This window comes from Dendrobates tinctorius, unplaced genomic scaffold (assembly GCF_039654945.1).
Source record: "Dendrobates tinctorius isolate UK_male_01 unplaced genomic scaffold, ASM3965494v1 ptg000016l, whole genome shotgun sequence".
NCBI classification, from domain to species: Eukaryota; Metazoa; Chordata; class Amphibia; order Anura; family Dendrobatidae; genus Dendrobates; species Dendrobates tinctorius.
In genome coordinates, this window is record NW_027361684.1 from 67414438 (window position 1) to 67427117 (window position 12680).

General features: G+C 42.6%; 1 protein-coding gene across 2 annotated transcripts in view; it reads right to left on the minus strand.

The window, feature by feature from the left end:
* Positions 1–12680, minus strand: part of ZBED1 (zinc finger BED-type containing 1) — a 426627-nt gene that overhangs the window by 51178 nt on the left and 362769 nt on the right. The gene's annotated exons all lie outside the window — the stretch shown is intronic.

Below are 12680 nucleotides of genomic sequence, written 5' to 3' on the forward strand. Positions count from 1 at the left end.
TAATATCAAAAGAAGAAGAAAACACTAAAACTGCATGCAAAAAAATACACTCTGAGCCACTGCTACTCTTCCTTTGTAAAGCCTTGAATTTCTGAAATTATGGACAGTATATAAAGAAGAAGAACTGGTATTGATTCATACAGAACTGTACGACACCAGTGGCTAAATGTCGAACACAAACCCTGGAAATTGTCAAATTACTGTCTTATCAAGCTTCCCTGCCTTGGAACTGTCCTTTGCTTATTGATTAGAATTTATTTATGCAAGCGGGCTCAAAAAAAGTGGATGCAGGTTTTAATCGCTTTTTTAGAAGGGTTCATGGTATAATTGATCTCCTCTTCAATCCGCTAATGAAAAAAGAAATAGATTCTGTTATCAGTCAAAAGCATTTGCTGTTTTGGCCAACGAGAGGATTAAACCCGTGTAGGACTAACCACTTACAATAGCTAATCTGGATAAGGAACATCTACGGTACCTCAATAAAAACAAAAAAAAATACTTCAGACATATCCCTTTTTAAATAAGATTGTCAATAAGCCAATGACTTTATGCAGTTTCCGTCACTAGAGAAACGCTAGCGTGCATGTTCCGCCGCCATGCATATTTCATCTGATACTTGCCAGCCTTTGAATTTCACAGAAGACAACACTTCATAGAGATGGTTTTAATAAGCAGGAAACCAAACAAATGATTCTTTAATCATTCATACTACCACATACTGGTTCTACAATGGTGCTGAAGTCAGTACATGGTCACAATTTTGTTTCATCTCCTCTTCATGCAATCCTTCAGGTGCTTTCATCTTTTATCTTCACTTCAGAAGCAAAATGCATCAACATACCGCTCAATATAATATCATCCATAACATACCATCCATAGACCCAGTGCTACACAATCTGTTTAAAATGAGATTATACACTAACCAGCCAAACATTAAAGGGAACTTGTGACATGATTCATGCCGCCTGACCTACTGACAAAATAAATCCAAGACTAGCTTCTGCATTACCTACATCTATGTTTTACATCAAATTACTGACATATTTCAGAGAAATAGGAGTAATTTCACTGCACTGCACTGCATTGTAGGAGACAAAATACATTCGTTTCAACCCTTCCCGAGTCTTACTCACTGTAAGAACCAGGAAAACGGGTTCAGCGTGTGTTGCTGGCGAGTCAGTGAGTTTGCTGTGACTGGGGAATCAACTGAAGACCTGAGAAGTCTTTTGGTCCTATAGAGAAAATGGACCTTTTAATGGTTGACCGTCTACCAGAGTGTCAAATCTGGAGAGATCTCATACTGACATGTGTCGGTGAACATATACCTGCTTAAGTATCGGATTTATACCTGCTGAAGTTTTGGACGTATTCCTGCTGGAGTATTGGACAAGTACCAGCTGTATGTACTGTACTTTTCTGTTGCGTTTACCTTTGTGTCGAAGCACGGATTATTTGTGCTAAAGTCCCTCCAGGGTTTATCGATGTAATAAACCTTGCCTTGTTGGACTTCAGAGCAAGACTGGCAGTTCTGGCAAATGCCAGATGGACTAGGAAGCAGATACTATTAAAAATTATGACGGGAGCACAGAGCCGAAGTCTCCGTCACTTACTCAGGCAGGCTGTGTACATCGGCGGCGGTGCGATGATGTCACTGCATCATGCCGTCAGCGTACACTGAGAGGTAAGACAGAAGTATAGAGAGGAGAGCAAGAAGCCAAGATAAAGTGAGTATAAGGATTTTTTTTTATTTTTGGGGACTGTAGGGGAGCATCATCTTATATGGGGGCTGTTTGGGGGATCATCATACTCGGCTCTGGTTTGCATAAAAGTAGGAATAGTGGACAGTAGAAGATTGGAAACGGGTGATATTTAGAGATGAGATGAAAGTCAATAGACTAAGCAAGCACTGATAGGTGCAAATGGGTCTAGAAGAAAGAAGGGAAAAAGGAGCTAGCAGATCAAGAAATTAAAGGAACTGTCAAGTTCAGTGGAGGAAACCTGATATGACGTTGTTTCACAGTCAAAGGTGTTGGATTACTTGACCAGGATCGATGGTGGTCTCAATGCTCAGCTATATGTGAGTATCCTACAAGAGAAGTTACTTTATACACTCGAGTACTATGGGTAAGAAAAGGACGACAAAGTGTTCCAGCATAACAAGGACCAGAAGCATGCATCAAGATTTGCGAAGAAATGGTTCAATGACAATGAAGTAGAGGTGCTGGAATGGCCCCCACAGTTTCCAGACCTCAACCCAATCGAACACTTGTGGGTAGAGTTGAAGAAAAAACTGTTTACAGTACATACATTAGTGAGTTGACCAGTTTGCATCAACTTTGGGAACATGTAGATGAGTCGTGGGATCTGATTTCAGTCAGTACGATTACAGCGATACCACATTCATATATTTATATATTTTTGCACTTTTAAACTTATAGAAAAAAATAATTATTTTTGCATCGCTGTATTCTGAGAAATATAACATTTTTATTTTTCTACTCATGGAGCTGTTTGGCAACTTGCTCTTTTGCGGGACAAGATGACATTTTCAGGGGTACCATTTTTATTTACATTCACCTTTTTCCTCGTATTTTTACCTTTTTACTTAGAACCTCTATGGGACATTCACTTTGAGCAGTCTGACCACAGTTCTAAAGCATTGAAATGCAACCGCATTGCAATGCTTTAGAAACGTCAGTTCGTCACTGACATACAAGCTTGTTAGACCATGCCTTGCTTAGAGCACTGTCTAACACGCTTGCTAGCCTGGTGAGCCGGATGTTGTCATGAGTCACCATGGCGCCGATTGCAGGGGAGAAGGAGGCCTTCTACTATCGATTGCAACATTTAGAGGGTTAAACTGCTGGGAGAGGTGCGAGCAATGTTTCTGGCAGTTAGAGTCAGGTGTCAGCTGTGATGTATGCTGAACACCTGGCGGCAATTGCCCCGGCACAGCCCGATGTGTGCAGGCGATTGCCATGAAGTATATTTATACTACAGTGTTCGGGACGTCCTTCCCTTCCATGACATATATAAAAAAACATGGCCATGTGCCTTTACAAGATAGGATGGGACCAAAAAATCTAGGTACAATTATGTCCCAAAAGCAAGCACCTGCAACTGGCCACTGAATTCAGGAGGCATGTGGACCTCTCTAATAGAGTAATGAGTCAGAGAAAAATTTTTTATTTCAACCAACATACACACTTTGGTAGCTAAACAGCTGTGTTGAATAATACACATGAAAATAGACAACTTTGTAATATATTTTATCAGAAAAAAATTGCTTCTTTCTCTGCCAGAATTAATCAGTTATTAGCTCCTCCTTCCATCTACATAGAATTTCTGTAGTAGCAACTGCCATCTCCTATCTCAGAATTGTAACAATCTGTCTTCACTCAATACAGATTTTACCTCTGTTCTGGCAAACTCCCTCTGCTCAGGGAGAATGAATTGACACACAGCTAAACTTTTTCCTATCGATACAGGGGGTCCTTTACAACTTTTATTGATTGGATCAGTGCTACAAGAAAAATGAAAGTACTCAGTGCAAAGTATGTGCATATCTGAGGTACATAGCATTACATATACAGGCTGTCATAAATAACATGTCAACAGATGACACTGTTGGATAAGTCATCACAAGACACTACATTCAATGATGTTTACAAAGGCAAAATTAAAACTGGTTATATGCATTTCTGTGAAGACATGAGAACTTCAGAATTGAGAATTTTGATAATGACTGATCAATTCTAGTGGAGAAAGTAGCTATCTATTCTGATAAGATATATTACAAAGTTGCGTATTTTCATGTTTACAATTCATTTATGAAATAAAAATTAAAATGACAGTTACGCTTAAGTTTCATGATTTTGGAGATCTCGTTAAGAAAGAAAATTTGGTTTTCATATCTATCTCAAAATTACAAGAATCTCAAGCCTTGAATTCAGAATTTGGTTTTAGCTGCAAAATTATCACTGAGGGGTTTAGTACAAGTCTTCCTTGCTTTCACTATGTGAAAACATATCCAGCTATTAAAGGGAATCTGTCACCTATTTTTAGCCCTATCAGCTGCCGGCACCACCATCAGGGGCTTATCTACAGCATTCTGTAAAGCCCCCGTTACACACTGCGATATCGCAAGCAATATCGCTGCAAAGTCACCGATTTTGTGACGTTGCAGCGATATTGCTAGCGATATCGCTACATGTGATACTTACCTCCGACCAGTAAGTCGCGCGAGAAGCTACTGGATCATTCCTCGTCGTCCACTTCCTGCGGCGCTTCCTATGGCGCCAACGAGCGACGCGTGGAGCCGGGCGGGAGGACGTCAGGATCGCCGCGTCTGACAGGTAAGTAGCGATCCCCGACCCCAGCGATGTCACTGGTGAGATCTGCCTGAGTGGCAGCTCACTAGCGACCACCTAGCGATTCACCAGCGATCCTGACCGCGTCATATCGCTGGTCGGGACCGCTGGTGAGTCGCTAGGTGTAACGGTACCCTAATGCTGTAGATAAGCCCCCCCGATGTAACCTGAAAGAGAAAAACAAGTTAGATTATACTCACCCGGGCGTCCGGTTTGGTCCGATGGGTGTCGTTGTTCGGTCCAGCGCCTCCCATCTTCTAGTGATGCTGTCCTCCTTCTTATTTCTGCCGCAGCTCCGGCGCAGGCGTACTATATCTGCCCTATTGAGGGCAGAGTAAAGTACTGCGGTGCGCAGGAGCTCTCTGACCTTTCCCAGCGCCTGCGCTCTGCAGTACTTTAATCTGCCCTTAATAGGGCAGATATAGTACGCCTGTGCCGGAGCTGCGGCAGAAGGAGGACGGCATCGTAGAGAAGATGGGAGGCGAAGGACAGGACCGCGACACCCACCGCACCTGACCGTGCCCCCTGGTAAGTATAATCTAACTCGTTTTTCTTATCCTTCAGGTTACATCAGGGGCTTATCTACAGCATTACACAATGCTGTAGATAAGCCCCTGATGGCGGTGCCGGCAGCTGATAGGGCTAAAAATAGGTGACAAAATCCCTTTAAGGTGATGTTACTGCAGTATGAAATAGCTTAATTCACAGTCACATGGAGTAACTGTGTGGCTGCGCCTGATGCAATTAGCACACTCACTGAGATAGAAATAAGGTATTATTCTGAAGCTACCATAGAGAAGTCTGCAGTAGTAAAATTCGAGCACAATTTTGGAGCAACCACAACAAAAATGTTGTAGGCAATGTTTCAAGTTCAGATGAATGTTCTAGGATTAGGAAAGCATTGAGGTTGTCCGAGTCCTTGTACTACCTCATGCCACTGTGTAGACTGTGCCTTAAAATGCTCCTGAGATATGTAACAAAGCACTGGTAAATTAGCATTATAACTAATTAAGATAATCATAAATATACACAACTAATAAAATTATGTTTAGGGTTACCACAGAGAGTGTAAGTGTAATAACCTGAACTGCTCCCATACAATACTCTTGTAGTAGTCATCCTTGTTCTGTCAATACTTTATTGGATTATTACAATACATATTATTTATAATTTATCTCTATATTTGTTACTATCTGTACATTTTCAATGACGTATTATATATTCGCAGATATAAAACCATTCTGTGCTGTTAATAATAAGAAAATAAAGGTCTTCAGTTATACAAAGGGTGATATGGCCCAGCCTGCCAGTTTACAAGGGGATTTATACTTTTATAGCAGAAAAGAACACAGATTATATAGAGCATTGTGTGTACATGAATAGTTTTGAACTGCCAACTAGTAAGCTATCTCTGCCTCTATTAATAGGCTATTGAGGAGAGAAAGATACCGGTGGAAGACCAATTGTATTGCAAAAATTAAAGTGGAGATTCTGTGTGCATAAGGATTTGTGATAAAAAAAAGGAAAATGCAGGCTTTTTATTTTTCATTTAAAATTAAATAATGTGACTTTTTTTAAGAATGACATGACTATCTTGTAAAAAAAAAACCAGAAAAGATCATTTTGTTATTAATAAAGATGGCAATTATTGCATTTCATGCTCTTTCTCTAAAAAGCCATGTTCAATACAAAAGTTTAAAGAAATGCTGTAGCCACCTTTTTGGGGACTACAGTGGTTGCAAACTGACACGTTGGAATCACTTGAACCCAATAGTTGAGGAATCCATAAGTGGTATCTGCACCTTTTGGGCTTTTGTAATAGATGTGGAATGCGGTGGTTCTGAGTCCGCACTGCCCAAGGTTCAAAAGTTCATTGTGGTTTGGTCCTGAAGAAGAGGTTTGAAAACCTCAAAACGCGTTGACGTAATAAAAGCATTCATGTTTCATTTTTGTGTGACCGTACTTTTGAACCTTCGGCAGTGTGGACTCTGAACCATCATATTCCACATCTATTGCATTGTATCTCATTGGTGGTCCTGCAGAAGTCTTTACCTGCATCCATAGGAGTTGTGATTTTCTCAACCCTATCAGGTGTGTGTACCTTTAATATTTTATACCGCTTGGCTGCCAGATAAGACCCTATTTGTGCTTTCTTGTCTCTCCGGTTTCTTTTCCATTTGATTTATTGGACTTTTGTGGCACATGCACACGAGGTGCTATTTATGTTACAAGACTATGGGTACCTTTGACATGTAAAATTTGATTTTATTGTTAGTGGATACTTTTAATTCATAAAATAGAGTTACGGTAAATCTCCATTCATTTTTAAACCCCCAGATATGCCATTTGCTGCCTGATTCACGTTTCAGATTTTTCCCATGTACAGTGGGCACGGAAAGTATTTAGACCCCTTTACATTTTTCACTCTTTGTTTCATTGCAGCCATTTGGTAAATTCAATAAAGTTCATTTTTTTCTCATTAATGTACACTCTGCAACCCATCTTCACTGAAAAAAACAAATGTAGAAATTTTTGCAAATGTATTACAAAAATAAAAACTGAAATATCACATGGTCATAAGTATTCAGACACATGCTGTCCAAACCCTATATTAAGGGTCACCAATCTAACCCAAGAAGAGGTGCAAAACCGGCTAAATAAGATTAAAATAGATAAATCTCCGGGTCCGGATGGCATACACCCACGAGTACTAAGAGAACTAAGTAATGTAATAGACAAACCATTATTTCTTATATTTAGAGACTCTATAGCGACGGGGTCTGTTCCACAGGACTGGCGCATAGCAAATGTGGTACCAATATTCAAAAAGGGCACTAAAAGTGAACCTGGAAAGTAACCTCTATTGTTGGTAAAATATTTGAAGGGTTTCTGAGGGATGTTTGTTGTGAGTTCATTTTCCCCTTCATCACTGAGGTCTGGTGAACTCCCTATTCTGGTAAAGGAAGGTAATGAGCCTGATTATCAGGCACCTGAGTCTAATGAGGATGACTGGCTGAGTGGAGTCACGGACTGGATATAAGGCTGCCGACGCCCTTCTGCCCTGCGGGTGACTTCTCTGTGGACTTCTAGGACACCAGTCTGATTCCTGCTCCTCTAAAGCTAAGATTTTTTGCTTTGCCTGTTGCATTTGTGTTTTGTTTTTGTTTTCCTTGCTTTTCTGGATTCTGCCATTCCCTGCTGGGGTGAGCTGAATCTCCTTTTGCCTGTTGCTCTGTCTTCAGAATATTCCTGAGTACTGACATAGCTTTTTGAAGCCTAGCGTCTTCAGGGCCTTTTTCACTGTCTGTTGGCTCTTATTTTCATAGGGTTTTTCATGGATTGCAGACAGCAACCTTCCTGTCCTTTTCTATCTAATTAGCTGGGGCCCCGTCTTTGCTCAGTCTATCCTTCTGTCTGTGTTAGTGTTTTCATCTTGCTTCACCGTCATTATATGTTGGGGGCTGCCTATTGCTTTGGGTTCTGCTCTGGGGCAGTTTAGATTTCCCCTTTCTGTCTTTAGGTCTATTTAATTCTCCGGCTGTGATCGAGGGGTCTAGGGCATCGTAGGAACCCCCCACGGCTACTGCTAGTTGTGTTGATAGGTTCAGGGGTCTGCAATCCGATAGCTGCCAACTTCTCTGGTTTTCTGGACTTAGCTAGCATTTCTGTTTTTGCCTCCTACGGTGACTCAATCATAACAGAATCACCCGCCATACCGCAGATCCTAGGGTACTCAATAGCAGGAAAGAATTGTGCTTAAAAAAAAAAAAAAAAGTGAGTATATTCTTTCCTCTATATCTCTGAGGCCGTAGGGGGAATTTTTTTTTCTCTCAATGGAGATAAAGCAATTGTCTGATCGTGTGGAGCAGCTCGCTGCGGAAGTGCGGGGAATTTCCGCCTACCTTGCTCATTCGCATGCTGTTGAACCAAAGATCCCTACACCTGATGTATTTTTTGGGGATCGATCTAAATTTTTAAGCTTCAAAAATAATTGTAAATTATTTTTTGCCTTGAAGCCTAACTCGTCAGGGAGCTCCGCGCAGCAGGTTAAAATTGTCATCTCTTTGCTGCGTGGCGATCCCCAGGATTGGGCGTTTTCTCTGAAACCAGATGATCGTATTCTGACTAATGTGAACGCATTCTTTCAAGCTTTGGGGTTGTTGTATGAAGAACCTAATGCTATTGATCAGGCTGAAAAGACCCTGTTGGCATTGAACCAGGGTCGAGATTCTGCAGAGTTGTACTGTCAAAAGTTCCGAAAGTGGGCGGTCCTTACTACCTGGAATGATAATGCCTTGGCTGCTCTCTTTCGGAAGGGTTTGTCAGAAGCCGTAAAAGATACTATGGTGGGATTTCCTGTTCCCTCTGGTCTGGACGATACTATGTCATTAGCCATTCAGGTTGGTCGGTGTTTGGGTGAACGCAGGATTGCACGAGAGGTGTTGCCACCGGTTGAACAGACGTCTGAACCTATGCAATGTGATAGAGTTTTGTCTAAGGCGCAAAGTCAGGAATTCAGAAGGCGTAATAAGCTGTGTTTTTTCTGTGGAGATGCCTCGCATATTATTTCTGTTTGTCCTAAACGAGAGAAACACTTTGCACACACGTTTTCTGTTGGTGGTGTTCAACCTAAGTTTCTTCTGGCAATTACTCTGATCTGCTCCCTGTCCACATTTCCCACCAAGGCTTTTGTGGATTCGGGAGCAGCGCTAAACCTAATGGACTTGGATTTTGCTAAACGATGTGGATTTTCAATGACACCTCTGCAGACGCCTATCCCTTTGAGGGGGATTGATGCTACTCCTTTGGCTAAAAATAAACCTCAGTTTTGGACCCAGGTGGTCATGCGGGTCACCCCAGACCATCAAGAAAACTGCAGATTTTTGGTGTTGCATGGTCTGCATGATGCCGTTGTTCTGGGGTTTCCATGGTTGCAAATTCATAATCCAGTTTTGGATTGGAAATCTGTGTCTGTGGTGAGTTGGGGTTGTCGGTGTGCCTTTAGTGAGGCTCCGGTTTTTTCCACCTCTCCTCAGTCGCATGATGTTCCTGACTATTTGGCGGGCTTTTATGATGTATTTAGTGAGAATGAGTCTGCGTCCTTGCCTCCTCATAGGAGTTATGACTGTGCAATTGAACTAAGCCCGGGGTGTAAATTTCCCAAGGGTCGGCTCTACAATTTATCTGTACCCGAGCACGAGGCTATGCGGTCCTATATTAAGGAGGCGTTGGAGAAGGGTCATATTAGACCATCCTCTTCACCCTTAGGTGCCGTTTTTTTTTTTTGTGGCCAAAAAGGATGGTTCTTTAAGGCCTTGTATTGATTATCATGCCCTCAATAAAATTACTATTAAATATCAGTATCCGTTACCCCTGATTTCGGATCTATTCTCTAGAGTTAGAGGTGCTTGCTGGTTTACCAAGCTTGACCTCAGGGGGACGTATAATCTTATCCGCATTAAGCATGGGGATGAATGGAAGACGGCGTTTAATACTCCGGGGGGACATTTTGAGTACCTGGTGATGCCTTTTGGGTTCACTAATGCCCCTCCTGTCTTCCAGTGCTTCATGAACGATATTTTCTGAGACTTTGTCGATAAATTTTTGATTATCTATCTGGATGATATTTTGATCTTCTCCAAGGATTGGGATTCTCATGTGGAACATATTCGGACTGTGTTCCGGATCTTGAGGGAGAATTCCCTGTATGTCAAAGGATCGAAATGCCTTTTTGGAGTACAGAGGATTTCATTTTTGGGATTTATTTTGTCTCTGTCAACTATTGAAATGGACCCGGCCAAGGTACAGGCCATTTATGATTGGGTTCAGCCCACTTCTTGGAAGGCCCTCCAGAAGTTTTTGGGTTTTGCTAATTTTTATCGGAAATTTATAGCAAAATTTTCTAGTATTGCCAAGCCATTGACTGATCTGACTAAAAAGGGTGCTGATGTGTTGAATTGGTCTCCGGAGGCTGTTGCTTCCTTTCAGGAGCTGAAGCGAAGATTTACCTCCGCCCCGGTTTTGCGGCAACCTGATGTCTCACTCCCGTTCCAGGTAGAGGTGGATGCTTCGGAGATTGGTGCAGGAGCTGTTTTGTCCCAAAAGGATCCTGTAACATCTAAAATGAATCCCTGTGCTTTCTTTTCCCGAAAGTTCTCTCCATCTGAACGTAACTATGATGTGGGGAATCGGGAGCTGTTGGCCATGAAGTGGGCATTTAAGGAGTGGAGACATTGGTTGGAGGGAGCTAAACATCAAGTTGTGGTCCTCACTGACCACAAGAATTTGATTTACCTAGAGTCGGCTAAACGCTTGAACCCTAGACAGGCTAGGTGGGCCTTGTTTTTTGCACGTTTTGATTTTGTGGTCTCTTTTTTTCCTGGAACTAAGAATGTCAAGGCAGACGCCCTCTCTAGGAGTTTCTTTGCTGATTCTCCTGTGGTGACCAAGCCTGCTACCATCTTAGGCGAAGGGGTAGTTCTTTCTGCCATCTCGCCCGATTTGAGACTTGCGCTGCAAGAGTTCCAGGAGGACAAACCTGAGCGTTGTCCCAGTGGAAAGTTGTATGTTCCTGACCAGTGGAAGAAGAGAGTGATGTCTGAAGTTCATTGCTCTGCATTGGCTGGTCATCCAGGTATTTTTGGTAGTAGAGATCTGGTGAGTCGCTCTTTTTGGTGGCCCACCTTGTCTGATGATGTCAGGAATTTTGTGCAGTCCTGTGGGACTTGCTCCCGGTCTAAATCTTGTTCTCGCTCTAGTGGGTTGTTGTTGCCTTTGCCGGTCCCCAGGAGGCCATGGACCCATATTTCAATGGATTTCATCTCTGATATGCCGGTCTCTCACAGAATGACTGTTATTTGGGTGATTTGTGATAGGTTCTCTAAGATGGCTCATCTTGTACCACTCCCTAAGTTGCCATCTTCCTCTGAGTTGGTGCCCCTGTTTTTGCAACAGGTGGTTCGCTTACACGGGATTCCTGAGAACATTGTATCTGACAGAGGAGTTCAGTTTGTGTCTAGATTTTGGAGGACTTTCTGTTCCAAGCTGGGAATTCAGTTGTCCTTCTCCTCTGCTTTTCACCCCCAGACCAATGGGCAGACAGAGAGAACAAACCAGACCTTGGAGTCGTGTTTGAGATGTTTTATTTCCGCTGATCAGGATGATTGGGTTTCATTTTTGCCCTTGGCCGAATTTGCTTTAAATAATAGAGCTAGTTCTGCCACTTTGATGTCACTTTTTTTTTGTAACTTTGGGTTTCATCCTCAATTTTCTTCAGGGCAGGTGGAGCCTTCTGCCTGCCCAGGTGTTGATACTGTGGTGGAGAGAATGCACCAGATCTGGGACCAAGTGGTGGATAAGTTATCTCTCTCCCAGGAAAAGGCCCAGCGGTTTTCCAATCGACATAGGACCATTGGTCCCCAGTTTAAGATTGGTGATATGGTGTGGTTATCATCAAAAAATATTGCTATGAAGGTGGCTTCTCCTAAGTTTAAGCCTAGATTTATTGGACCTTACAAGATTTTGGAGATTATTAATCCGGTCTCTTTTAGTTTGGCTCTTCCTGTCACATTTAAAATCCATAATGTGTTCCATAAGTCCTTGTTGAAGAGGTTTGTTGAACCAGTTGTTCCTGGGGTGGCACCTCCAGACCCTGTATTGGTTGAAGGTAACATGGAATATGAGGTAGAGAAAATACTGGATTCCCGTTTGGCTAGACGGAGACTCCAGTATTTGGTTAAGTGGAAGGGTTATGGTCAGGAGGATAATTCCTGGGTCTCTGCCTCTGATATTCATGCCAAAAGATTGGTGCGTGCCTTTCATCGGGCTCACCCTGATCGCCCTGGTGGCGTGGTTGAGGGTTCGGTGACCCCTCCTCAAGGGGGAGGTACTGTTGTGAGTTCATTTTCCCCTTCGTCACTGAGGTCTGGTGAACTCCCTATTCTGGTAAAGGAAGGTAATGAGCCTGATTATCAGGCACCTGAGTCTAATGAGGATGACTGGCTGAGTGGAGTCACGGACTGGATATAAGGCTGCCGACACCCTTCTGCCCTGCGTGTGACTTCTCTGTGGACTTCTAGGACACCAGTCTGATTCCTGCTCCTCTAAAGCTAAGATTTTTTGCTTTGCCTGTTGCATTTGTGTTTTGTTTTTGTTTTCCTTGCTTTTCTGGATTCTGCCATTCCCTGCTGGGGTCAGCTGAATCTCCTTTTGCCTGTTGCTCTGTCTTCAGAATATTCCTGAGTACTGACATAGCTTTTTGAAGCCTAGCGTCTTCAGGGCCTTTTTCACTGTCAGTCTGTTGGCTCTTAT